At 47.4% G+C, this 25,784-nt stretch overlaps 1 protein-coding gene and 1 long non-coding RNA gene across 5 annotated transcripts in view; one reads left to right on the top strand and one right to left on the bottom strand.

Moving 5' to 3' along the window:
• Positions 1-14,926, bottom strand: part of CTDSPL2 (CTD small phosphatase like 2) — a 39,083-nt gene extending 24,157 nt beyond the window's left edge. The window contains exon 1 of the mRNA XM_027465626.3: positions 14,692-14,926. The gene's annotated coding sequence lies outside the window, so the exon portion shown is untranslated. The remainder of the gene's footprint in view (positions 1-14,691) is intronic.
• A 66-nt stretch (positions 14,927-14,992) lies between these two features.
• On the top strand, positions 14,993-19,566 carry LOC106015065 (uncharacterized). Of its 4 annotated transcripts, none has more exons than XR_011811904.1 (3): positions 14,993-15,161; positions 15,685-15,845; positions 17,335-19,566. It is a non-coding gene; the product is annotated as an uncharacterized lncRNA (long non-coding RNA). The 4 variants fall into 4 exon arrangements; XR_011811905.1 differs by having other exon boundaries at positions 14,997-15,161; positions 15,696-15,845; XR_011811903.1 differs by having other exon boundaries at positions 15,007-15,161; positions 15,733-15,845.
• The last annotated feature ends 6,218 nt before the right edge of the window (positions 19,567-25,784 follow it).

The raw sequence follows: 25,784 nt of genomic DNA on the forward strand, positions 1-25,784 counted from the left end.
GCCCAAGACAGAAAATGGCCATTAAACTTTTAAACCAAATAGTTTAAATATATCAATATTTCAAGCTAAATAGTTAGCAATTTGGTGGAATGAAGTTAGAGACAAACAACGCCGTTTTGCCATGTTGGAAATGTTCTCAGGGCTCCCCGAGGAGCCCGAGTCCTTCCATGCGTTGAGAAGGGAATTTCATTTGCTGCATTATCAACCTGCTTAGGCATTTATTTATTTTTTGCTCTTCCCTCTAATTTGCTTAAGTTATAACCCCCTGAAATTCTTCAATCTGGATGGTCCAAGGAGAGAGATCCGATCCCAGGCAGCCACCCCTAGGACAGAGAAGCGAGCGGGGAAGGAGCGCAGCCAGCGGGGTCAAACACCAAACCTCCCCAGCTCCGAGAGGTTTCAAATGGGTCCTTCAGATCTCCTACACGCCAGACAGACAGCCCTACGCCACCGAGAAGGATTAACCATGCCTTTTTTGCATTCCTCTGGGTTTTTATGCGCAGTCTGTCCTGCCAGGAAGAGTCCCTTGGGAATGGGAACCGTGCTCACGCTGAGAAGTGGTGGCAAAGGGCTCAAAGGGGAAGCAAACCAGAAAGATGTCAGAAGAAAGGTGCAGGAATATGCAGGGATCAGGGCAAGCTTCTCAAAGGTGCTTTGAAGTCAGGTATGGTGGGATGACAGGAGGGAACCTAGGGGCTTGCCCCTACGCCCTCCTCATTTCTTCCCCGCACTACTTCCAGAGCTGTCTGCCTCCTCAGAGGCCAGGCCAGCTCACCAAGCTAACAGAAAATAAGTAAATAAATAAATACGACTTCATTTTTACGCCAGTTTAATCGGTTTATAAAGCGAGCTCTCTGTGCAATGTGCCCTTTCCAGACTTCAAATAGCCAGGACTCCCTGAAATATCCACGTGTGTGTTTTTACACACATGGACGTAACACAAGCTGACACACACTGTGTACACTTACACACAGCGTAAACACTGCTTGCAATTGAGAAGTGAGATTCCTAAGTCTCATTTACAGAATTTAAAAAGCTCTGGACGGTAAGAAGAGAGTAACACAGAACTAAGGCAAGTGGTTGATCGACCACGGATAACCATCCACAGTGGTGAATTAGGAATTAAGTAAATGAACACTGAAATATAATGAAATGTACTACATTTAGAGATATAAACTGCATTTATTAAAACGTTACTTACACATTTTGAAGAACTGGCACACTTCCTGCCATGTGACTGTACAACAGCAGCCTTAAAATATTCTGGTGAGAAATCTGAGACGCCTGCCACTTCACGGGTAGGAATTACACGAGGCTATACTAAAAGCAAATGTCTAAAAAGAATTAGACAAATAATCGTGAAGCACTGAAGGAAGACTGACATTAGTCAATCACCAACTTGGAGATGAAAATACTGCTTTAACTGTGCTATTCTGTAAGCTGCCTGATTTTTCTAGAGCTGAAACAAATACCAGGCAGACAAAACCTGAACCAATTTAACATTTGTTAATTTGGGTATGTATTTATCCAGCAAGAAACCATTCAACTCATCTGTACGCTATTGCCAGAGAGTTCTTTGGCTCACTTCACATCCTGGGTATCAAGCCTCAGGTTATAAATATCTCTAAAGGACTTAGCAACAGTCACCTACAATCCCCGAGTGCCAGAAGTTTGCTCTCCCAACGCGCGATGCGTTTGGCAGCGCAGTTTTTACTTTAATTATCTTTGTGTTTCTTTTCTGAACCGAGCACAAGCCAAACTGCGCCACTCAGCACGCTCTCTCAGTCAAAACAAACCAAGCCCAAACATGTCCGTGAATTTCCTTCCTCAGCCACGTACAACATTTGCCTGTCCCCCCGGCGTGCCGGCCGCGGCCGGGCTGAGTGACGCTGGGTGCGAACGCCTCGTGTCACCGCCGGCCTCTGTGCCGCGGAGCCAGGAGATCCAGGAGCTCACTGCCAGGGAAATCGCGCTCAGCAGCCCTGGCTAACTGCTGCCCTTCGGTTCCCTTTCCAGCACGTTGCTTTTCAGGAGCCTGCAGCTCGAAATTCTCCCTGTACAACAGTGCAGCTCCTTCACATCGCGAGCAGCTGGCAGCGAAGCGTTACCGTAACGTGGACCTGAAGCCAAGGAAGCCCATCCCCTGCAAGCATGCTGCACAGTTAACAGCTCAAGATGTTTTTCTGCATTACATGCATGTCTTGGTTTAAACCCTCCCCAAACCCCTTCCTGCTGGAATTCCTTCCCCATCTACTAAAACAAAACACAACTGAAGGGGAGGGGGGAGGAATTAAAAATTATTCTTCGAAAGAGAAATGCATGGCAAAGAGGGACCACATGGAAATCTCATTAACAGCTTGTGAGATGGGGAGGTAACGAAGGAGCTGCAGGGAGCAGCAGCTGGAGGTGCTGCAGCCCCACGCTCCCTGCCCTGCAGCTGCTCCATGCACAGGCACTGCGCACTACGGGGCAGAAATTCCTTAGCGGTGCTAAGGTTTTATCTATTTTTCCCCAAAACTCTCGAAAGAAAATTAGGTACGGCACATGAAATTACAGGGTTTAAGGTTTTTTGATACAGGAAAAGGTTTGAGACGGTAAAAGAACAATAGCAATCAGCAATAGGAAGATACACCTGACGGGAAAATTCAGAATTACAGCATTGAACTATTCCTATGTTTAATTTGGTACTCGGTGAGCCCGCTGAGCTGCCCCCACCGAAAGCTGCGTATTCCCAGCCTGGCTCTGGGAGGGCTCTGGAGGACCAGGGCAGCCAGGCACACTTTGGGAACGCAGCTCGGTGAGTGACAGGCACACGGTAGGTGCAGGGCTTCTCTGTTAGTTCCTCCACTTACCCTACCCCACGGGGCTCCTGCAGCACTGGGAGGTGAGGGCTGGCCCCCAGCAGCAGCAAGGGACGAGGCAGGGGCGAAGCTCCTGCCACCGGGATCCGAAACAAATTTTACACAACAGAGCGTCTGCTGCTACAGATTGTATCAGCTCCTGGTGTGGACGCAGCGCTTGTTGGCAGAGCCGAGCACAGCCACAATCCAAGAGACAAAAGGAAGCCAAAAAGAAGTTCCCTTCTCTCCACTAACTGCCCATACATTCGTTTTTGCCATCATGGAGATGATGACCACAAAGCATGAAAAATTCACGCAGCAAAATGAAGCACACCAAAAATGTTGGGGAATGTGTTTGATTGCAACAAGCACAGCACTCGTCCTGCATCACCTCCACACATGCCTTGAAAGATTTCACCCAAAGCCAAGAAGGCAGCACCACCTCTTCACACTTTTAGGTTTTAAGCAGGAATCCGGCCCATGCTGCCCATGTCACAGGTACAGACACACACAAAGCTGTGACCCGCCACCAAATTGAACAGCTTTCTGCGATGCCTGATGCCTGGGCTGGTGGTTACAGACCTCTCTGCTGAGCAAACATCTTCATTTCATTCATGTTCTTCTGGACACACAGGCTGGGTCACAGCAGGCAGGTCCACAGCAGGGAACCAAGAACAACCACTTTCTCCATTTTCCTTTTAAACATACAACGCCAGTCGCATTTCATCAGCACACTTCACTGTGATGTGGCCCAGGTTTCCAGAAGGAAGAACAATCCCATGGAGGTGAGCCTGACACCTGAGCCACCAGGGCAGGGAAGCAGGGAGGCAGAGGAGGCACGCAGCCCGTGAGTGAGACACGGGACAAATGACAACCTGCGTGCCATGCACACCTGTCTGGACTCGCAGTGAAGTCGAGCAGAACGACTTACAGAGGCCTTCACCCAGCCAGGCCCCAGAGCGCTTTACAAACCTCGGGGAAATGCTCTTTGTTAGCTCAAAGGTGTGGAGATTTTCCCCTCCTCAACAACTCCTGGCCTTTCTTTAACCAACTTATCCTCCTTCCCTAGGAAATCACAGCGATTTTGTCACGTTCCAGCTGATGTACTTTGTATTTTACAACATCCTGCATTGTATTGTTGCTCCTCACAAACCTCCAAGCGTTTTTCCACCACCGCCTCCTGGAGAGGCAGCCACCAACAAGGAAGCCGCGGCTGAAGGCGACTGGATGGGGCTAGGACAGTGCAGGTAGGAGCAAAGAACCATTTTCTTATAAAGATGTTGCCAGACAAGATGAGAAAGGCTTTTTGTAATTGGCCCTAACAGAAAATAAATTTGCTGTTCCTTTATTTTTCTGCATTAGCAATCATATTTCCAGGCACCATTGTTTTGTCACTGCTTTGCTAGCAAGGCTTTGTTTTGATCATCCTATCTGCATTTGGAACTGAGAGTTTATTCCCTCCTGGCCAAGATATTTTTCTCTTTATGACTGAGGGTACACACTTGGAATTAATTCAGTCTTTTCAGTTGGGGTCAGGCTGCTAACCAACAAGGAAAAACAGAGAGTTGGGTTCATCACAAAACAGCTGATCTCAGAACAGAGCCCGAGATCTGTGGCAGCAGAAAGGAATTACTTGAGATCCTGATGCTGCCAAGACAAGAACTTTTTACATCAGGTGCCTTTAGGTACCGTGGAGCTCACCAACAGCTGAGGTGTTTGGAAATAAAAGTCTGCAGTACTTGAGTGTTAAACAAGTGGCAAACAGATCCCACCAGAACCAGCACTGTTCCTGTTGAGGTTCGGGAAGGGACCAGCTGTCTTGGGACAAATCAGGCTCCCCGGACATTTAATCCACGCTGCCAGGCTCACACGGAGACTATTTTTGGAAGTGTCTCCCTCTTGTTCCAGCCCCTGGTCCGGACAGGTTGCTGAACACTTCCTGAGCAGACCTGCCAGGATGTTGTGATAAGCTCTGACCACAAAAAAAATCTCCATGGGTTGTCTTTTTTTTTTTTTTTTAATAATTCATCTTATTCATATTAGTTGGCTTTCTTAATTAAGAATAAAAAAAAGAAGAAACAACAAATGAGCAAACACCAACTCCAGAAGGTTAATAAGCCTAAGCAAGTGTGTGTCGGACTGTGGCAGCCACGGAGTAGCTCCTGCATTTGTTAGGAGAAGCTGACAGTTTTTGCAAGGTCTGCAGAGAGGAATTTTGTTTAACTGCACCTGAAAGCCTGAAGTTGCTCTGCTTCCCCTTAATCTTTCCGTGGGATCAGCACCGCAATCACGTATTCCACAGGGCTTTTGTCAGGTTGCTATCTTTTAAAAGGCTAGATAAAGTTTTTGGCTGCTCCTTTGGCCTTAAAAACAGCAGACTATTTTAGGCTTTTTGTGTTGTAGGATAAAAACTCTTTAAATGATAATATGATTCTTATTTCCCTGGAAAACACCTTCCTTGGTGCACTATAAATTCAAAACCTTTCCAAATAGTTTAAAGCCTGCTCTCTACCTTGCAGGAGCTGCTATTATGCTCTTTTTGCACTTGGCTTTCCTGATGAAAAAATAAATTAAAAAAAACCACCAACATTGTTACAAATGGGGAAAATGCCACAACTGAGGTTTTTTTAACCATTTGCTGCCCATACAGATCTGAAACTAAACATTCTCCATTACATAAACATGCTGATTTTAATCTGATTTTTCATAGCCCACTGCCCTATTTCTAAACAGAAAACTTTATTCTTACACATTTCCATCAGTGAGGTTCATTTGCTCATTTATACACGTACCTAAATTAAAATTAATAGGAAAATAGGAGCTTTACTAACTCTCGAGTGACACTATGTGTAACTTTAAAAACATACAACATTATAAGCTTGAATCTCATTCACTTCCACAAACCTTGAGATCAGCTTCAGGACCTGTCTGACCCCATGTCAGTAAGGCTATTTTACATTTTATTTTCTTTCATTTAAATGTTTTGTTTTGTTTGTTTGTTTGTTTTTCCTATTTTGTTCTGGGTGAAAAATCCACAGGAGAAAAATCTCTGGCCATTCAGTGGAAAGTTAAATGAGGTTTCTGAACAACATGCCGATAATGCAGAGCATAATAACCACAATTTAGCACAACAACAGAAGTTTTGTAAGCAAAGATTGATCTTCCAGCACACAATAACATTTCCATTCTTCCTTGGTTTTCTACCCCAAATTTCACTTATTTATTTCACAGTTACCTCCCTTTTGGTCTAACGTATCTCTGCCGCTTTAAGATGCGTGAGACGTAATGAAATAATAACTTTATGGCTGCGAAGGAGCAGGTAGGGCTCTGCAAACAGAACTGCTCCGCGGAGAGAAGATCCTGTTTGCCTCGCGCCTCACTTTGCAAAGTTTGTCTGCAAACAAAAGGCAGGAGCTGCAGAACGAAGGCTGCTGCTGTGATTCTGTACAGCACCACCTTGCCTTTTTGAAGAATAAACGTGCAAAATCGGCTAACATTTTAGGATGCCTGGCAGCTTGAGACTCAGAGAAAAGGCAAGCTGCACGTCTTTAACGCAGGGTGCAGTCTCATGCGCTACACTAGGAAATGTGAATGGACAGAGGCAGCTCAAGGCCGCTCATCTCACCCCTTCTTCCAGAAATCTGCATCTATGGATTTTGAAATAGAGAAATCTGTGAAAAGTGCCGGTATCCACTCTGAGCTTAAATGGCTGTTGGATCTTTTTCGACTCGTCCCGCGGCCCTGGGAGTAAATCCTGCCCCTCGTTGGAACCCAGCAGGGTCGGAGATGTCCCTGTCCCCTTCCCGAGCAATGCCACCCCTCTGGGCACTGGCTGGTCCATGGCATTACAGAGCCGTCACATTACAGCTGAGTTTGGGGGAACTTCCAGATCCTAAGGAGACCTAATTTAATACCAAATTTGATGTAAATTAACGTGTGCCTTCTATACTTATAACAAAGTGTGCGTTACTTCTCACCTGAAGAAACAACTTAGTGAAATCATGGACGAATATTCCTGCTATTTATAAATATTTTAATGAAAACTAAAGGCATGCTTCCTCATTTCCATACCTTCTCCCTTCCACATCCCTTCCAGCTCCAGCAGCAAGGCCAGGTGAAGGAAGGGGCGATGTTGCTTGCGCTGTTCATCCCCCACTGCCCGTTGACCTTCAGTGGGCAGCTTCCAGCCCCAAGTTTTTGCGGAGCTGCTGGTTCAGGGAGCAGCAGCCTCTGTTCTGCCGGCACAGCTCGCTCCCACCCGTGTGCCACACTTTGCTGCTCCGACAGCTGCGAATCCACGACAGCCGCAGCTGATCTCCCCGATCTCCTCACTGGCACACTCAGCAAACCCTCCCTTCAGCCGAATTTTGAGGCCGGCTTGCTAAACTGAAAGGCTTCGACAGGGAATCACAGGAGCAGGGGGTGGGATACAAACAAGCCAAGGGCTCCTGGCAGGGGAAGGACAGCCACGCCGGGGTTACCCGGGGTGAAGGCAGCGCTCCGTGCTCACCCACACACAGCCACCAAACACCCGGCTGCTGCGCTCTCGGTGTGCCCTGGCACAGCCACCGAGGGTGCCAAGGCACGGCACTGCCCGGTGGTGCTCACAGCACACAGGTGAGGCAGTCCCCAGTAGGGAGGTCACCCCATTTTGGGGAAGGGAGCTGAGCTGGGAGATGTGAGCGGTGTCACTCCGTTTGCTCACAAGACCAAAGGGCCCAACCCGCTCACTGGCGTACCCCAGGTTTTGGGTTTAAATTTGTCCTTTTGTTTTATGGCCAGTTATTGGAACACAGACCATTCGGTTGCAAATTTTTAAAGCCCCAGTGGTTTATGTCAGGGTTTCTATGTGCCTGTTGTACTCTCTGAAGGGCTGCAGTCTGTAGCACAAACACCGGGAAGCTTTTTCTAATGTGCTTGTAGATTTTTTTACAGCCTGGTTTCCAGGGAAAATGAGGCTTATCCAACTGTGCGCCCGTCAGTCCTCCCTGGTAACCCGCTCACCTCCCTCCACCTGATTTGACAGAGGGGAGAAATTTCAGACAGACCAAGCTCCTACAGGTCTGAAAACCCGAAGCTCTGTAGGTTAAGACTGACCAGAGCCTTCTGGCAGTGAGTGAAAGCGAGCTGCAGCCCAGCCTCAGCCCCGTCCATCCTGGCTGCACTGACACAGCCTTGCCTGCTCCCCCAGCTGCCTCTGACCACAGGGCTCAGCAGGGACACCGCAAACCCCACTGCAAAGGGAGTGCTGTGGGTGCAGGGTCTGGAAGTGCTACAGGAGCTGCGAGGCTGCAAGGGATGCACGGCTATGGGAAAACATCCTGCTGCTCAAGTAACACCACCCCACCAGATGGATTATTTTAGCTCGTGCTTGTGATTACCCTTTTCAAGAAGGATCCTCATTTGTTGCACTTACAATACGGCACCAAAACTCCAAAATAACTTATATATATATATATCTAAAGCAGACACACTACTCATGCTAATGGTCAGCATCTTTTGTCCCTGAACACCACAGTGGACCAAAAACTCTCATAGAGTAGTATTTTAAAAACTGGGCTTCTAAGGAGAAAAAAAAATATATAGTCTTCTCCTCATCCTTACCACTCGTGTTTTATAAAACAGAATTTAGCTTCTTAAACGCCCTCTGAACACAGAGGATAAGCAAGACCAGCCAATGAGTTTAAACAACCACCTGTCATGAGCTGAGTAAACTCGGCAGCCTCTGCGCAGAAGCAGCTGAACTCTGTAGGCAGGGGGAAAGGCACGGAGCTGGGCTAAGGACTCAGGCAGGTGAGAAGGCACCTGCCAGCCCCTCAGAAAACTTCATCCAGCTCTTATTCCATTTGCTTCTATCCCGTGATGGCTCACTGAAGGCTCTCACCCTCATCCCTTTATGTACTTTTTGCTCCAGGTTTGTCCCTTCTTCCACGGACACCTGCACACCAAGTGCTCAGCATCAATAAATTCACGCTGTGGGGCTGCTCCTGCTGCTCCCCGCTGTCTGACTGCACAAACGAAGACTGGCAACGCCAAGTAAGCTGCAACAACAGCAGCAGGTTTATCAGCACGGTCACCCTATTTTAAAAGTAAAGAAAGAGCCCTGTACCCCAGAAATCCTGACAAAACACGTCTGTCTGCAAATGCGGGCCCAGAGCTTTTCGAGCTGCCAGCAACAAGGTGAAGGGCATGCGGAAAGCTGCACACACCTCTCTGACCTCACAGCACCCAAAATGCAGAAAAAGGGGAACAGAAAATACATAGAGAGGAGAAAGAGCAGAGGGCAGTCTTCGTGAAATAACTTTTTAACTTTGAAAGCACGGATCACTGATGACAAATGTTTATCTTCTGCTCTTGAACTACTTTATGGGTTGGAACCCTACGATGCTAATTGCCTCAGGACGTTTTTATATTAACTATTAATCTTAGAGAGCGAACATTATAAAACATTTTCCAGATATATAATAAACCAATCTACTATCACTAGAAAATTATCTTCAAATAAATCCAACGGGATAATTAAGCACACCAATTAAGCATGGCACCTCTTCACCTGAGCCATACCTCCACAGCTCACTGCTCCAGCTGAGCTCTCCAAGACCTTTTCTAAAGAGCACTCCCAAGCTGTCTGGCCTCTGGGCATCACACAAGGAGCTCCACACACAGTGATTACAGCTGTTTAACAATACCACTTCAGCTACATTCGAGTCTCCAAAATCTGTATTTTTAAGAACAAAAATTGAAAGTTTTGCGTTTCCACTAACTTGCTTGTTTTCTTCTTTAATATTAATAGATTCTGCCTTAAAAGCACAATAAACAAGATCTTCCAACTGTCCTTAACTTGATGTAATTACAACGGCTTGCTCTTGACAAGAGTTTAAGAAGGTGTCAAACAAACTGGGCTGGGTAACTCAATCAAAGATCCCGTATTTAAATCCAGCACACACAAAGCCTGCAAGTACCCTTAATGTTCCCGTCGGTATCCCCCCTATTTATAAGTTACCTCCTTCTCATGGACTTCTTGTCCTCAGAAGACAAACCTGAACACTTCAGGCTGCTACACTTTGGCAAAGACAGGAGCAGCGCTAACTGCTGCCCTGTACCTACTGCCAGCATCGGCCTTCTCTCACCCCCTCTATCCCCAAATCCTGGCAGATCCTCGTTAACGCTGCCAGGCCCACCCTGGACAGGCCCCCAGGTCCTGGGCTCTGGAGCTGCCGTACCTGGACGAGCTCCCCTGGGAAACAAGAGGGTCCTGGCAAGCGGGGACAGACGCTGGGTTGCCCTGTGCGAGAAGGGCTTGGGAAATGCAGAGAGGGCAAAGGCAAACACAGAACGCAGCTCTGCCGCATCAAGGCAGCCCACTCCTTCCTGAAATAGCAAATACTTCAAAAAACACGCCCTGAGAGGTACGCTATGGAAGGGGAAGCCTTGAGGCTGCGGTGGTGGACAAGGCAGGATCCCACGGGGCAGCACCGCGGCCGCCCGCTGGGCAGGAGGCACCGCACACCCCTCAAGCCAAGGAAATCCGTGCTGGTGGTGCCAAACCCGAGGGTCTGCAGGGGTGGTGAGGCTGTCGGAAATGTGAGGGGGGGGGGAAATACTCATCTGGTGTCATCAAATCCAGCTAAAGCACGGCGAGCGCAGCGCGGCTCGTGCTGGCACAGGGAACCCCTTTGTGCAGGGGTTTCACCGCTAACGAGGCTGCTATCGCCGCGCCAGGGAAGTCCTTGTGGTATAGCCTAATCCGGAGATTGAATTACCTACCTGCCTCTAATTAGCACCTCCTAAAATACAGGATGAATCAAAGCAATCATAATTTGGAATGGCCTAAAGTAAACCGAGGTGTGATTTAGGCTGAATCAGTACAGCTAGAGCTGAACTGCTGAGAGCCGCTCCGATTTGATGCGAGTTCCCGTTAATTCGCTCACTTAAATCACTTCTTAAACGAACCCTAAATAAGGGCAGGTCCCTTTTCTCTCACGTGAGGCTTCCAGAAAGCTCACGTGCCCTAGAGTCTCACTCTCAGCCTTACTCTGCCGATAACGACGTGCTTGCCGTGCTGCCACTGCGCGTGTTTGCACACACAGGTAAATCCCAACCCAGCTGGTTCAGTTGTGTATTTTTTTTGCTGCTCCTCACACTTTGTATGCTGGCAACAAATAGCAGGATATATAATATACTTCAGCACTGTGCTACTTCAAGCAAGTATACAGAGTTTGCTTTCCAGGTGCTCTGGAGTTAGCAGCTCCTTCTATTTAAAGCTATTTTCACCATACTGCTTACCTTGAAGTTACACGGATGCAGTATTTTTAGATTAAAAACTACGAAGTGTTTTATGCCTAACTCGATTCTTCACCCAACAAACAGAAATGCTGGATTCAGAAGGGTGTCTGGACTACCAGGGGCAACTTCAGTTCCTGTTGCCTCTTACAAGCACCTTCAGCATCACACCACTGCGGACAGAGGACCCTCCTTAGACCGGACATAACACACAGGGGGCTTCCCGGCACTGCCTTTAGGGTTCTGCCAGCTCGACGCATACAAACCCAACAGAAGGGGCTCAATTCTCATAAAGCTTTCCCCGTGGGGAGCTGTGTCTTTTTGTCACCCTACAGCAGAGATCGATGCAGCTGCTGCATTAATGCTGCCCACCAGCAGCCGCATACCTGCTTCCCAGCGGGCTGTCCGCAGGTCCCCCAGCACCCTAAATACCAAAGCATCAGGTAGGGAAACTGAGGTAACAAAGGACATGTGTCAGAGCACGCACCCAGCAGAGGTGCAAATACACTTCAGATATCCTGACACACAACTCAGCGTTTTCCTACACCAGTCTGTCCTGACAAGCGTTTCCCTGGATCATGAGGTAAGATGAAAAAAAATCTTATTTTCCATAGCTAAGAGGGCTTTAATCAAAGTAATTATTGGAACTGATCTGATTAGGAAGTAATGTATTTAGAAAAAGTTAAGGCTGCCAACTGGGAAACTACTACCCAGCCTCTGATTGCTTTAGATGTGGATGATTTCATAGTTAATTCTTCAAGTGTTATTGCATGTGTCTTCATCTATGAATGTAAAATATTTTTCTAAAATAATAAATAATCGCTATCCAGGCAACTCACCATGTAAACAGCACGCTAGGCTGGCGCACTGACAAGGAGCTGTGTGCGAAGTTCTCCTCCGAGCAGTCAGAGGCGATGCACTGCACTGCAACTGACACCGCACTTGAGCAACTTAACCTGTGGTTAAAGCACTCCGTAGGGCTGACACTGTCAAAACCTACGTGAATTACACGGCTACTCCTTCTCAACCAGCTTGTAAAGAGCTTACTGCTCCTCTGCAGGATCAGAGCAGCATGATTCAAACACTCTGCCCCCTAAAAACTGTAAGTCATTATGAATTTGATTAATCAGCTCTGTGCTTATGGTGCACGTTTGCTTTTTCTGAAGACCTAACTGGGATGGATAAACATCAGATGAGCTCTTCACATACAATAGATGGAAACAATCTTCCGCTAAAACTTTACAAGAGATTGGTGCCAATGCTGGAGTGCGAATGCCAGCTGCCAGAAAAAGGAAAGAATTTTGTTCAGACTTGGTCCTTTACTTCCTGGGCTAATAAGAGTAAGAAGCATCACATCTGAGCTGATCAGAGCAATGAATCAGAAGGGAAAGGAGGATTGCTGAGAGGAATGCTCCTGAGAAAGGGGGAATAAGGATGGAGTCAGGGGGAGAATTTGGGGAGCAGTCTGTGGCTGGGGATACTCCTGAGCTGATGCTAGCAAGGTCCAAAAGCTGCGGTCCCTAGGAATTGGCTCCCCTAGGGAGACCAGGCTGAAAACACATGGATGGGTAAGAGCTTGTACAGGCTTTGAGTAGGGAAGAGTCGTGACCCCAGGTATTGGAACAGGCAGCTTCAGAGTTAAACAGCTACGCTGAGTCCAACTCTTCAGTTGCAAATTTGAATCCATCCCGAAGACGTTCTGGAACTTCCAGTTACCCCTTCTAAAGGACAAGAAGTCTCGAGCTTCTGTCAGAGAATACAGATGTCTAGAAACGCACATTAATTTTAAATTTCTGCCAAATTCCAATCCTACTCGATGCATGCTGTTTTGCCTTCTCTTGAGAGCTCTTGCCAAAATAGTTTGACTTCCAGTATTAGCTCCTAACAAAAATGTGCAGGAACTCCAAGCTCTTACTCCACTTACACCTATGAAAAAGTTTCTTCCACGGGAATGAGATATTTGCACAGAAAACTGTCAGAAGAGGAAAAAGTGATTGTTAGGCTTCTGGAAACAGTATTTTTGTTGGTGTCAACCTCACTAGCATTGCAAGTGATCAAAGACAACAAATGCCAATAGAGAATGGAAAAACTCCGTAAGATGGAGGCTAACTTTCCTTTTGGATTGGGTAGGAGTTTTAATCACTCGATGCTACTCAGCCTGCAGCAGTGTCATGTCAGTCTGCCGGGGAATCAACGCCGGGGAAGGAAGCTACCAACACTCGCGGTGGAAGTCTGGAGATGGAAAATTACCTTTAAATTATGAAAATGCGTGTGCAGCTCCAGCATATGTGGAATGTTTACATCGCTAGAAGAAAATGATCTAACTCTGCCGTTAAATCTGCGGGACAGAATGACAGCAGAATTTCTTCTTTAACGAAGGAACTTTCTCAGATGAAACAGGAATGTCAGCTTCAGTGCATACTCCGCTGACTGGAACAGGATCAAGTCTTAACTAAGTTCCACACAATGTTTTCAGGGGAAAAGTGGAGAATGTTTTATGGAATTCAAGCCTGGATTTGGCTTGCATCCTAGAACATATATCTTGTTATGAAAACTGCTGAAACACTTTTAAGTGGGCAAGCCGCAAGTGTCCTTGGAGCTATCCACTGCACGGGAAGTCACACAGGAGAAACTGAGGCAGAAAGGCTCCGGTTTGGGGGGGTGGAGGGGGGGGACGGAGGGAGGGGAAATCATCTTGGAAGCGTTTCTGTTACACAGAACTGTTCACTTGTGCCTACAGCGCGAAGTAGTTACAACTTGTTTTCTGTTGTTGTCACCGATCCAACGCGTTACTCCAGCTAAATCATAATCTCTTCCTGCCTCGGTTCATCCGCGTGTAAACCTGATTCACTAACTCTTACCTTAATGTGTCATGGGGCTTAATTAATAACACTTAGGTCTTTTAAGCCCTCTACAAACATTAACTACTTCTCGCAACAACTCTCCGAGGTATTATTAGCCCCGTTTCACCCAGGGACGAGCGGCAGCAGAGGCTGCAACTCGCCCGAGGCAGCGGCGCGGCGGCCCCACGCCGAGCCCACCGGGCGGCACCGGCGGCCGCCCAGCGCCACAGCCCGGCCGGGGGCGGCTCCCCCCGCCCCGGGGCCGCTCCTCCGAGCGCTCGGGAGGGCCGGGAGCGAGGCCGCCAGCAAACAACGGGCCGGGAGCGAGCGCCACGACAACGGCGGCGCCGGGGCAGCCCCGGGACGGCACCCGCCGGGGCGGGCACCCCGCAGGCCGAGGCCTGGAACGGGCGGGGGGCGCGGCGAGGGGCTGACAGCCGCCCCCACACCGGGGCCGGCGAAGCCCCGGGGCCACCGGGCAGCGACGGGCGGAGGGGAGCGGAGCCGAGGGGGCGCGGGGGGGGAGCTCGGAACGGGGCCGTGAGGGGCGTGAGGGGGGCGTGAGGGGCGCGGGGGGCTCCCCCCTGGTGGCCGCTCCCCCCCCCCCACCCCCGGTGTCCGCACCGCCGCCGCCCCTTCTCCTTCTCCTTTTTCCTGCCCCCCTCCCCAAATTCTCCGTGTCCCCCGTGGGACCCCGCGCTGCCCGCAGCCGCCGCCTCGCTTACCTGCGGGCGCGGGGTGCCGGGGAGGCGGGCCCCCGCTGGCCGGGCCCCCGGCGGCCGGAGGTGGCCGTGCCGGGCCGAGGCCGCGGCGTCGCGGAGCCGGGCCGGGCCGTGCGGGTGCCGCTGTGTTTACACCGCCACAGCCGCCGCCGCCGCCACAGCCACAGCCGCCGCCGCCGGGGCTCGGCGCTCCGCGGGCGCTCAGCAGCCAGTCGCCATTTCCCGCCTACCGACCTGCTGCACCGCACCGAGGGACCCGGATGGCAGCGGGGCCGCCGCGCACGCGCAGCCACGGCCGGGGGAGGAGGAGGAGGGGGCCGCCGGGGGCCGGCAGCGCCGGGCAGGCCGGGAAGGAGGGGAGCGGGCGGTGGGGACGGGGATGGGGACGGGACCGGCTGGGCTCGGTGCCTGCCCCCGCTGCTGAGGACCGGGGGTGCCTCAAGGAGCGGCTCTGGGCCGGGCCGGGCCCTGAGGTGAGGCGGGGGGGGGGCTGTGAGGGGAGAGGGGGGGGTTGTGAGGGGGCTGTGAGGGAAGGGGGAGCCGTGAGGGGAGCGGCCCCGCCCGCCGCCACCGCCGCTCCCTGAGGCGCGGGGCTGAGGGGAGCGGCCCCGGCTCGGCCCGGCCGGGCTCGGCTCGGTTCCCCTCCCGCCCCCCTCTGTCTCCGGGGTGCGGAGGTGGCCGCCTCGCTCCCCCCCCCCGGAGCCTGCCCCGCAGCGGGAGAGCGGCCCGGGGGGGGGGGTCCCTGCCGCCCCCTGCCCTCCCCTCAGGCCCGGCCGTGCTGTGCGCTGCCGCCTGCCCGGGCTGAGGTGCTGCTCTCAGGCACCTCCGCAGCCAAACGTGGAGCTCGATTTACGCTTTTTTTCGCTGTTTTCCACTTCTGGGCAGCCTCTCGTGAGGCGCTGGGGGGGTCCCTGTGGGCAGCAGGGAGGTGGCGGGGCTGGGTTGGCCATTTACGACTTTCTCAATTCGTCTGTCCGAGTTTTCTTTCTGTCGGAGGTGGCTTTTAGTCGCCCGGGCTTGTAAACAGAAGTCTTCGGTTCTCAGAGTAAGGTGGTTGATGACCTTAGGACGGCTTCTGGAGCTGGTGTGGAAGCAGCACGTTTCCACAAAAGCAGCTTTTGTGGCACTCTGGCAGAGCAGCAGGCAGAGACCCGCAGGTACCGTGCGCTTTCTTTTTCTAATACCTGTTGACTCCCATTCTAGCTTTTAAGCCCCCATCACATTATAAAAGTCCCAGCTCTCTAGTCGCTTATATTATTTATTGGCTTGTTAAACTGAACCACATCTGCTGCTGTGAAGCCAAAATTTGTTTTAAAATTTTATCACAGGACTCGTTCTTTAGCAGAAGACACTATAAAAATAATTTTACCTTTAGTTTCTGAAGAAAAAAGGTCATAAAAAAAGCAGCGGGAACAGTGTAGTACTTATTCAGAACAGGCCTTATTCCTGTAGAGCATTCAGGTATCTCTAAACACAATCATTAAGCATTGTACTTGAATTTTTTTTGTACGATCAGCTGCGGAAAAAGGTTAGCTTGGACATGTTAAAACTTAATTAAACTGTTTGTCAGTCCATTAAGAGGAACTAGTACGGCAAGATAATTTTGTGATGTCTCATCACACAAGCCCAAAAGGACATCAGTGATACTTAGAAAGTGGGAGTTTTGAAAAATGGTAGGTGGAAATACTTTTTCAAGCGATGTAATTAAAGTGGAACTAGCTGCCAGAGGAAATCGTTTGGCAGGATTCGACGCAAGCAGATATCTGTACGAATACCAAAACCATCTAGTGCATTTATAACAAAAGCCAAAAAAAACAACATTTAGAAGAGCTACTAAAGCATGTGACTCAGGGTTCAAACTAATCTTTACAGGAAAGAGAGGGGTACTTTTCTGTACTAAGGAATATTTAAATATGTCTTCCGCAGTGCTCTTGTGCCATCCTCAGATTATCAGGGAGGGGGAATTGGAGGGTATTGGAGTTGGAGGTCTTGGTCCTGTGTCAGGTGGGAACACAAGAAGTCATGTTGTTAATTGGCATTGCTGTGAAGGCAAAAGTTCAAAGGTCCTCCTGCTGAAACTTGTTCCCCATGTTAATAACGCATAACATGCAAGGAGTGTTAGCCCTGCCTGTGTGTAAAATGGGAAAACACTAAATTGGAAAACACAAAAGAGTGCTGTGTCTGCGTGTATACACGTGGAGCGTTACAGGCTTGGAACGTGTGCTTGCTTCAGAGAAGGCTCGTGTATTGGCAACAGCAGGTTTTTCCCTTGACAGTAGATTTCAAGGACTGTCAGACTGAGATATTCTAGGTGCATGTTTTCTTCACTTTACAGAGAAACTGAAGGGAAAAAAAGGCATAGTTGCCAGCAGCGTTGCACATTCTTGAAATGTTGTACTCTGTGAATGCTCATCTGAAAGGCCGTTCTTCATATTTTATGATTTCCTCCCAAATTCACCTTCCCGCATCCCCAAAGTCTCACTGATCTGTTCGCTTTTTGTTTACACACTCATCATGCTCGTTGAAAACGACTTGCTTTGGAGTGACTTTCCTATTCGTTACAGAGACTGAGCATGGGTGAGTCCACCCGTTTCTCCTGGGAAGCCGTTTCGTATGTCTGCATTTAGGGATTGTGTTTTGTTACAGGTTTGAATGTAACTTCCAGCAATTGCGTCCAGCACTTCTCAGCAAGACTCCGAAGTTGTATGCTGCTGGAGTTCTTCTTCCGTGCGTCAGGACCCACACACAAGGATCAGGTCACGCCTGGAATTCTGTTTCATAAGCTGAAGATGGTGCATTCCTAAATCTTGCCTGAGGGGCTTTGTATTTTTCTGGGGAAAAGGGTTTTATTCCCTGGGTAATGTGGGGGCCCTTTAAGTTCTTCATCTTTCTTCATGTGTAGGTACCAGTTGCTACTCTGAGCACAGTTGTTGAGTATAGTTTATTCTGCCAAAGTGAAAATAACTCTGATGTGACTATGAGAGATAGTTGTGTAAACAAAACGATTCTTGTTTGGGTTTAAATTTTTAAAATCACCTATTTCCAGTATTTGTTGTTTCTCTTGCTTATCTGAAGGGAAGAAATGTTGTTTAATAGGGAAACAGAACCGTGCGCTTGACTTAAATGAGAAGCAGCTACCAGGCTCTGCTTGCTCCTTTGTGCCTAGACGTCTGTGATCCAATCTGGCTGTCCAGGAGCAGCCCCAGACGCGGTGTTCTGACTGCTTACACTGCAGCTGACAGGAATCAGGATTCATATGGTACTCTGCGCCTGTTCAGAAACAAAGGCAAGCACAAATTTAAACCAACTTAAACGCATGTTTGATCTAGCACAGAATGTCTTTGAAGTGTCTACAGTCAAGAAACAGTCCTGTGGGGATGCAAATACACATCTGCAAGTGGTCAAGCCCGATTTGGGGAAGTTAAACTGTGGTGTCCATACTAGCAACCCCATCCTTGCTACGTGGGAAGACATTGATACAGGTTGAGGGATTGAGAGCACGCTGGTTTCTCAGCAGGAAGTTCTTGCATCATTATCATAACCCTGTTTCTCTCTGTCTTGAAAATTCCAGTGTAGTCTACTAAATAGGTATATATGTCCCCACTTCCTTTTCTTCTATTTTCTTTAAGAAACACGGTATCCTCGGTGCTGGAGTCTTTAAAAAGCTCTAGCTATTGCACCTCTGGGTGCCTCTGGCCCAACGTCCCCCAGCAGGGCCACGTCCAGGCGGCTGCTGGAGCTCTCCAGGAGGGCCCCCAGCACCTCTCAGCACGGCCTGTGCCAGGGCTGCGGCCCTGCAGGCACAGAACTGCTTCTGGGGCCCAGGGGGAGCCTCCAGGGCTCCAGTTTTTGCCCAGGGCCCCTTGTTCTGGCCCTGGGCAGCACTGACAAGAGCCTGACCTCACTGCTTCCCCCCTGGGGTATTTATGAACATTCATGAGATCCCCGTGAGCTTTCTGTAGGGTTTTTTTTTTTTTTTTTTGATCCAGCTTTTTTCCAATATCCAAACAAACTTGTGGTACTTGACGTTTACATAAAGCAAGCCTACGATAGGAAGACACTCCACTGCACATGTGCCTTTGTCGTGGGAGAATGTAAGAACGCTTTGACAGGTGTTAATCACTTCTGTTAATTCACTGTTTGGAGGAAACACAAAGCTGATAATTCACACCAGGTTTTGAGCAAGTTTAATAATAGACTGCTGGCACTGTATTACTGTTGCTGCTACCTGAGGAACAGGGCTTTAGGGAAATGCGATGTCATGAATTCAGGTAAAATTTGATCTTTTCCTGTGCCGTGGAAGTTGAAGCAATCACTGTTCTGTGGTGTGTTTGGCTGCATGCGAGCAGGGAAATGCTTCAGTTGCTCTACTACAGGTGGGAAGCAGTGAGCTTGTGGCGGTGAATTCTCCAAGTCCACGCGCACACACGTTTGTTCAGTCTGAAGGGAGCGGGATGTGGTTGTGTGTGCGGAGAAGTCAGGGGAGTGCCACGCTGCCCAGGCTGTGCCATGAACTGAAGGTAAGGACCCGGCTCCTCTTCCTCCTCCACTCGTGGCTTGGCCTCGGGCGGGTCAAACAATGCAGTGCAGGGGAGGGGCGGGGGTTTCACGCAGCCTCTTATCAAACTGGTGGTTTCTGCAGAGGGTCTGTGGCAGGTATTAATGTTCCACTGAAGCAGAAGTGCATGACAGCCTCAGGTCCAGTCACCCTGGTGTATTTCCCAAGCAAATCAGGCTGTGAATCACTGAGAGTGTGTAATTTTGCACTGCAAAGTGCTTACAAGAAGTCTTTTGCTCTGCAGGCTTTGTTTTTCACTGGTTATGATTTTGTCTATATGAAAATGTAAAATAATATTTAATAAAATGCATATATCACTAGTTATTTGGTGTCTGTTTTCATCCTGTCATTTGTCACTTTAGTATTTAAGAAATGTAAGCAGAATCCTCTCTGCAGCTGTTAAATTTCTCAAAAAAAAATGGTTATTTTTCATCTATTTAATACAGAGCTATTTTTTCCCTTTTGGTGAGATACTACCCAGCAGCTTGGTTCTCCTAATTTTAAACTAAATTAGGTTCAACAGTGAGTCTTGGCTCTTGTGGGATCTGTGTAACTTTGAGCAAGCTTTGGGAAAATCTGTCTACTGAAAACCTACAAAATCGGATAGTGGGATGAACTAGAACGAATTATTTCTTCAACTGTTTGGCGTAGGTGCTTGGACTTCTAATACAAGGCATTGAAACCATCCTTCACTCTAGGTAGCAGAGTCTTCAGCTTGCTGTTAATTGTTTTCCATCTGTTCGTTACAGAGGTACCTGGAATTCATGTGGTTGCTGCTGTGCTGAGGCTTTTCCCACTAAGCAGGATAAGCATCCCTCTAATTTGAAGACTGAATTAAATCATCTTGAGAGGAAAATTCAGCCTCCTCTCCAACCCTTTTTTGTGGGGGGGAGAGGAAAATGGAAGTAAGGAGGAGGGGAGGGAAGAAAATAGTGGCAGGGAGAGCACTGACTGAACTTGGGTTGTTTTTTCCCCCGTTCTTAATGTGCTAAACTTCTACCAGCTTCAAATTGCATTTATGTCTCAGAGGTATAAGAGAGTACTCATATTTTAAGCTGAAACAAAGATTTTTTTCCTCTGATTTTTAACAATGTAATTGATTTGAGCGTCTGTAATGGAGTAGCAGTTGCATAAGCTTTGAAAGTTCATATCCCATTTGTATGCTAATGTCTCCTCAAGTCAGATTTCTCTTCGGGGCTGGGCATAAAAACAAAGTACTGCAATCACTTGCTGATCAAAAATGACTTGGGAATATGTATTTTCTCAGTTTGACCTTGAGCAAAATATTTTTGGCATCCGAACATTAATTTACATGGACTTATGAGTGCTTTTAAAGTACAGCCTTTTACAATTGGGGTTTTTAAAGTTTGATTATTTATGCAAAGTGTATAGGTGTTCTGTTCTTTTCTAATTTTGCATTTGAAACCTTTAGGAAATGGGGCAATTGCAAGAATTTTCTTGGCCTTTGATATGGTATCAGCTCTAAGTGTTTGAGGAATTTAGTATTTTCCTAAACTTCCTCACGCAGTTGTTACATGTTAATTAGTTTACATCTGTACTGTGCTTTGAAGCTGTAAGGTGGTGTTATTCTTTAATTAAGAGGTCGGTAGAGATCACCGTAGTTAAGTGGTTGCAGATAGTTCACAATGCACTGAAAGCAATTCTCTCAATAACCCCGCTGCCACAGCCTGCATTATATTTTTAATTACCCCATTATTCTACTGGATGCCAAAATCTGGGGTTTGCATCCTGTCCCTAAAGAACGAAGGCATCCAAACGTCTGCTGTTTGGCCAGCTGCCATTATTCCTTTACACCAAGGGCTACGTGTAACAGTTGTTTATTTAGCCTGTGCAGCTTCTAGAGTTCAAGTAAGTTTCAGAGACTGAGATAGGAGAAGTATTGCAGGCATTTCTGAACACTGGCTTCACCCACCCTAAGACTTCTTGGCTGGGAGCAGAACAACTTCAGACAGCACGGCAATGAGATAAGTTTTTACTCCATTTACTCTTTCTGTGACCTGGCAGTCGTGGTAGCTACTACGCTTGGCTTTTGAAATGGCAAGAGGGAAGTAGAAAAGGGTTGAGTTATGTGGAAAGCTTCCAAAGAAGTGCACACGTTCAGGACGTATTACTTCTTGTTCCTATTTTTTTTTTTTTTTTTTTTCTTTTTTTAGGATGGATAGATTTCTCTGATGGGGATTTGTGGGATGCCTTTACTCAGGGTATGTTGAATTGGGCCCATGAAAATGATCTTATAAGGCAAGATCCAAATGTGTTGGATCAGTCACTTCACCGGACTGATCCCTCCTGGCGTCAGGCACTCTGCCTGTCTGTCTCCATCACGGAAGATGGGAGAGCGCTGAATCTCCATTGGGAGGAGCCTGTTCCTTGCCATGAGCTAAAAGGAAACCCAGAACAATTACACACTTCTCAAATTATCTTTGCTGAGTGCCTGAAGTTGAGTAGCATGAATCAAAGCCCTGTGCCAGGGATGAGCTTAGTGCTGCTAACAGGGTTACTGCAGGCGTGTGCCCGTCCTCTGCTCTGTGAACAATGGGGTTTCCATTTCATTACCACCCCAGGATGAGTTTTATTAGTAGATTGAAAAATTAAGTGTAGGGAATGAAAGTGGAAATAGAGTCTCTAGGCTATCCCTTAACAAACTTTTGGAATGCTGTGAGCTATTGCAAAATGTTTTAGAGAACTCAGACTCTGTGTAGTCACTGCTAGCCCCAATAGCTGTTCGGATCACTTGCAGTTAACTTGCAAAAGTACTGTTCCTTATGTTTGTTTGTTTTTTCTATTTTATTTTTTGATGAAGAATTGGAGGCAGAGGGATAAATCAAGTTTTATCAGCTAAGGCATTTTTTTCTCTAAATGTAGTACCATGGGAAAATTAAATGTTTTTCACTTCTTAAAAATAAGGGATGAAAGAATGAAACCAGTGGCCATCCGTGTCTCACAAGTTAATTAATACAGGTTGTTCAGGTATACGCTCGGGCAAAATAAGAGAAAATAGATTTCTTCTTATTGCATATTGATTTGCTTTTTCTTTTTTCCTTAGATCTCCAATCAGTAGGAAGCCATTTTTTTCCATACTCTTAATTCAGTCTGGTGTGTTTGCAGGGATATGCTGGGGTACAGCTGTTACTCTTCAGGTACCTAAGTAAGGGTAGGGAAAAGAATGAACTAATAAGAAATCATTGTAGAAAAAAAAATTAGGGTAAATACATTTTCAGCTAACATGACCCCTAGAAGGGCAGTGTGCCTGGCTGGCTGAAGAGATTGCTGGTAAAGAAACGCAGTCAGAAATCTGCTTCAAATACCGGCCTCTTCACACCACCGTGGCTACAAGCCAGGCTCTGATGAAGGGTAGTTGCTCATCCTCACCACACTGCCTCGCTTCAAAATGTTCTTAACAGTGACAGCGCTGAGCGCTTAGCGATGCAAAGCTGTAAGGTGAAGCGAAACACTTGGAATTATGTCTGAAAACTGGGTGTGAGCTTATGAAAAGATAGGAAAAGGTCTGTTGGTCCTGTTAGCTGCTTTTTTTCAACAGATTACTCCTTAAATGCATCGCCGTATAGATGAGAAGTTATTTATGCATGAGCCTTAAAACAAGAATTCAGCACACTGCATACTGCTGTCGCTATCTGGACATGTTGTTTAAACAAAAGGATCTGGGCTAGGCCATCGTTTAAAGATGCTGTTTGATTTCTCTTGTAAACCAGCTCCACCAAATGTGAGAGCCAGTTTTATTTTAAAGTCTAGCTGGTGGTATCGGGGAAGCAGATGTTTAAGTAGCGCTCGCTCGCTCTCAAATATGTCAACGTTTTGTATGCTGCCATTTCCATGGAAACAGGTACTGGCTCAGCCAAAATGGCACAGGGATTTCAAAATTAGGTTTTAAAAAATAAAATCGGGATAGGTTAGTCATTCATGTTTTCACTTATCCATGCTGATAGTGGTGGTGCTGACAGAACATCTCTTTTGAATAGATTAGGTACAGTCATGCGAATGGCAGGTCAGTGATTCATATTTTTAATTAATGTGTTTTAAAAGTGGGCTTGTGTTTGATGGAACTTTATTGGAAAAGGATGCATTTATTGCATGTTGTTCAGCATCTTCTCCTCCATGTGTTTGAGAGCAATCACATTTTCACCACTTCTTTAGGCCTTCACCTTCCTGAAAATAAGGTAAAATATGTTTTGGATGAGAGCTACGGATTTGAGCTAGTTGGCAAACTTTACACTTTGTTGTTGGCTTTTTTGTTTGTTTTTAAATATAAAGTGGCTCAGGAAACAACAAAATGATCGTTTGTGAATTTGGAATCTTTAGAAGCCTGTAAAAATGAGGCAGGCCCCACTTCTTTGGGCTATTTGCCTTTGGGGACGTTTTCTTTAGGAACAGCCTACTTAGAGCCAAGGCAGTTATCCCTGCTCAGCATTGCTGCAGCATTAAAAAATTGGAGTAAACCAGCGGGACCCGCTGCTTCCAGGATGGCGTGCAAAGAACAAATCTCATATGAAGCTGAGGATGACAAGCTCCAGGAATTCTTGAAAAATGAAGACGCCTCCAATTGGTGTCTTGTGCCTTCAGCTTCATCATTCAGACAGCTGAATGTATTTTCCAGCTCAAGCCACAGCTCAGAGTGTCCCACGTCCCTGGAGCAATTATTCCTGGCCATCAGGAGAGAAAGGAGCAGGAGGTTGGTGCTGCAGGTGCAAAGCACTTGGGAAGGCCTGGTTCAAGGAAGGGGGAGGGAAAGGTGGCGACAAGAGGGAGCTGCTGGGGCACCTTGCTACCATCCTGGGGCCTGGGCTGTGAGGCATGGACCCAGCACTGGTGTAGTCCAGAGATGGCAGATGCTGTGGGGAGGGCAGGAAGGCAGAATTGGCCCGCAGGAGCACAGGGAGCGAAGGCGCTGCAGAGCTCAGCTAGGGGGTGGAGGAAGCAGCAGCAGCCACATGGCTGTGCGAGGAGATGGCGTAGAAAACAGCTGTAATGGAGCCACCAAAAAAGAAAAAAAAATAGGAACATTGCTCTAAAAACATTGGCAGTTTCCCAAAAGAACACAGACTTTTTTTTTCTTCTTCACCAAAGTGGAATTTGTTTGACAGAACAATTCCCCTTAGAAATAAAATTCTTTAAACATTGGATCACTAAATAATGAAGGGTAAAGCGCTTAGCGACCTAAATTAGATTCCTTAAAAGGATACCCACTAGGATCAAACTGTGTTTCGGTATGGGCTCCGCTGAAGTGAAATATTTTCCCAAAACACAGGGGCAAAACAAACCTACAATTCATGCGTACAGCTTGCTGTCCGAGTCTGCTGGCACTTCACAAATAGCAAAAGGGACTTGGTAGCATTTGCCTCATGTCAAAACTTTGCTGAGCGCTATCGGTGCATCAGCAGCGGTGCTCCTGCTCCTGCCAAGGAGCCACCAACCAAGCCAGAAATGAAAACTTTCATCCAGGACAGGCTCTCACGTCTCTCCTTCATAACTTTGTGTTTTTCCCTTCTGCATTAAGGATTCCCTGGCCGATTATGAAAGAAGCCATGAAACTGAATATCAGTTTCTCAAGGAATAGGATAGAAAAATGCAAGAAATAAAGTGTACTGGATGAGGCCAAATGGCCATCTGGGCTGGCATCTTACCAGCTTACTAAAACAGAATGAGGAATTTTTCTTCCTCTTGCCCGATCAATTTCAACCTGTAAGTAGTGTGGTTGCAGACAGGGGTGTTTCAGGAAGGGGAAAAGCAGAGCGGAGTTCTTTGTTATGCTTCAGTCACTGGAGAAGTCGTATGACAAATAATTTGTTGCAGACGTACCCTCAGTGCTGGCCTACAAACTAAGCCTTGCTCAAACAAGCCTGTAAGGCTGGTGTGGGTTATTAGATACGTGGTTTGTTCCAGGCCAATTCATGGCAGGAGTGAGGTGTGGTAATAAAAGGGCAATGGTGCAGCAAGGCATAGAAAGCTGGCAGGAGGAGTGGTTTCATTTTGCTATCAGAAGATCTAAAGAATCTGAACATGGGACCTGTGGCGTACAAGAAAACAAAGAAGTTATTATGCACTAAGAAATTGATTATGCATACAATAGTTTTAACAGGACTATAATTATCAAATTCATTTATTTTTAAACATCAGTTATCTAACATTTTTGCTTAAAAGTACTGGATAATGTAATTCTGTTGTATATAGAAGTAGCCAGGTTTCATGGAAAATCAGAATAAACAGAAAAAAAACATATTAAAGAATTTTGTGTGTCACTCTGAAGGTCAGTCACAGTAGTAAACTCCCTAAAATGATCCCTGAGCACTAGCAGAGTATTCTGCTTTTTGGTACAGAGGGATATTTGGTCAGTGTTTTCAAAAGCACCACGCTCATGTGGAGTCAAAGAAATAAACTGGAAGGTTCAACATTCTTGAAGATGATGAGCTAAAAAATAAAATTCTGATAAGGTAACCCCATCGTGTTACAGGGAAAGAACACTCCTTATCGTCCTAAGAGTCAGCGTGTAACCACAGACTCT

Source organism: Anas platyrhynchos, chromosome 11, assembly GCF_047663525.1.
Source record: "Anas platyrhynchos isolate ZD024472 breed Pekin duck chromosome 11, IASCAAS_PekinDuck_T2T, whole genome shotgun sequence".
NCBI lineage: Eukaryota > Metazoa > Chordata > Aves > Anseriformes > Anatidae > Anas > Anas platyrhynchos.